The sequence below is a fragment of the Nematolebias whitei genome, chromosome 17 (genome assembly GCF_014905685.2).
Source record: "Nematolebias whitei isolate Nwh7 chromosome 17, NemWhi1, whole genome shotgun sequence".
Classification (NCBI taxonomy): domain Eukaryota; kingdom Metazoa; phylum Chordata; class Actinopteri; order Cyprinodontiformes; family Rivulidae; genus Nematolebias; species Nematolebias whitei.
The window spans coordinates 10,407,446-10,409,843 of NC_056514.1; the positions used below are offsets into that span (position 1 = coordinate 10,407,446).

The 2,398-nt window shown below is 48.3% G+C and overlaps 1 pseudogene; it reads right to left on the reverse strand.

The window, feature by feature from the left end:
• The window catches only part of LOC119424115, a 37,233-nt pseudogene extending 34,940 nt beyond the window's left edge, over positions 1 to 2,293 (reverse strand).
• Between the last annotated feature and the right edge of the window lie 105 nt (positions 2,294 to 2,398).

The window sequence follows — 2,398 nt, forward strand, 5'->3', positions numbered from 1 at the left end:
AAAACAAGAGCATGAGTCGGTACCTGATCAGATGAGCAAAAGCAGACGAGGGCTGAGGCAAAAGCGTGGTCGTGGTCAAGGCAAGGGTCATGAACGTGATGAGTCAATCAATGGAATGCTGGAAAGTCTACTGCTGATGAGACAGGATAGAGAATCTGGCCCAGACTGAGAGGAATGAGTGAACTTAAGTACTGACTGGACCAGGTGGTGGAGCTGTGGGATAATGAGCGGTGACAGGTGACATGAGTTGAGTGATTACTGAGTGTGCAGCATGACAGAGGAGCTGACAGAGAGCAGAGCTATGACACCATCATCTTATTCCTGTCAAGTTTTCCTGAAATGAGTCATCACTCTCATTTAGCATTTTATCAGCAACACATAGTTTTTCTTCATGCACCAAATTTCACAAGTCATTGATAAGTATTATACAACATCACTCTAAAATGCTATGTCTTAAATCATGTTAGTAGTTTTTAAATTCATTATTATATATTTTCTGTTAGTATCTGTTAAAGAATAATAAAAATAAGTAAAAATAGTGAAAAAGAAGTAAAAATAGTTATTCCAACTCTGTTAGCACTTGTAAAAATCTTACCCGAGATAAAAACATCTATACAGAGCCTGTAACTCTGTCACTGAACATTTTAATTTAGAAGTCAAATATCTAGCAAGGTTTTTGCTCCTTATATTATATTCAATGAGCAGCACGGTGGGCAACTGGTAGAGCTGCTGCCTTTCAGCGAACAGGTCCCTGGTTCAAACCCCGGTCCAGGTGCCTTCTGGGTGGAGTTTGCATGTTCTCTCCGTGCATGCGTGGGTTTTCTCCGGGTACTCCGGTTTCCTCCCACAGACCAAAAACATGCATGTTAGGCTGATTGGTAACTCTAAATTGTCCCTAGGTGTGAGTGAGAGAGTGAATGGTTGTTTGTCTCGTTTGTATCTATGTGGCCCTGTGATGGACTTGCGACCTGTCCAGGGTGTACCCCGCCCCTCGCACAGTGATTGCTGGACATGGGCACCAGCTGTTAAGACCGAGGTTGTACCCAGGATGAAGGACCAGAAAACTGAACAGAGACCAGGACTCGAAGTACCAAAAAACAGTGTTTATTTACAAAAGGTGATAATAAAGGTGATGACGTCTCTGTACAGGTGTCGGGAAATATTTACAATATATATATACAGGATCACCTGAGGGGCAGAGGAAGAGGTTAAGGGAAACGCAGGAGGGACTGGAGTAATCGGTGAGGGATCTTTCTTACGTGACGAGAGGTTGAATAGGAAGGGTTCAAAACACGAATCCAGGTTGGAGTGGCAAGTGGTGGAAGGCAAAAAGGCAGCTGCAGGATCACAGGAGGGATTGAGGAGGAACTTAGGAGACTCAGGCAGGTCCGATGATCACACGAAAAACAGGAGGGCTCTGAGAATGCAGAGGAAGACAAAACTTTAGTATAATCACTAGAGAACGCAGTTTGCTGGCTAGAACATCTACTACCGTTGGCAGGCAATGTCCCAGCGCCTGTAGAGTGGCTTCTGAGTCTTCTTATACTTCTCCTCAGGTGTGGTGCTGATCAGCTGCAGCTGCTGGTAATTAAAGAGCTTGAGGAGAGAGAGGAGTGCAGGGCAGGATCCCAACAGTACCCCCCCCTCAAGAATCGCCTCTTGGCGACCTGAGACATTTCTCGGGGTGTGCTCTGAAGAACGAAGTGACGAGACTGGCGTCCAAGATGAAGGACCGAGGAATCCATGATCGTTCCTCTGGCCCATAACCTTCCCAGTCGACCAGATACTGGAAACCCCGCCCACGGCGTCGTACGTCCAGGATACGGCGGACCGTGAAGGCAGGGTGATTGTCGATGAGACGGGGGGGCGGAGGGAGGTCGGCCGGAGGGCACAGAGGACTGTCCGTAACTGGCTTGATTTGGGACACGTGGAAGGTGGGATGAATCTTCATGGATGATGGTAGCTGGAGTCTGACAGCTGTGGGATTAATGATGTGGATGATGGGGAATGGTCCAATGAAACGAGGGGCCAACTTACGTGGGGTGTCTCGCAGTTGAATATGGCACGTGGAGAGCCACACCCTTTGTCCAACCCTGTAGGACGGGGCTGCGGAGCGATGACGGTCTGCAAGGGCCTTGTTCTGCGTGGCTGTACGGAGTAGGGCGAGTTTGGTCTGGCGCCAAACCCGACGACAACGTCGAAAATGGTGTTGGACGGACGGGACCGCAATATCCCCTTCCTGACTTGGAAACAGAGGAGGGGCGTAACCTAGAGATGCTTCAAAAGGAGACATGCCAGTAGCGGATGATGTATGCGTGTTGTGAGCATACTCAATCCATACCAGATGTTGGCTCCATGAGGACGGATTGTCCTCCACAACACATCGAAGGGCAGTCTC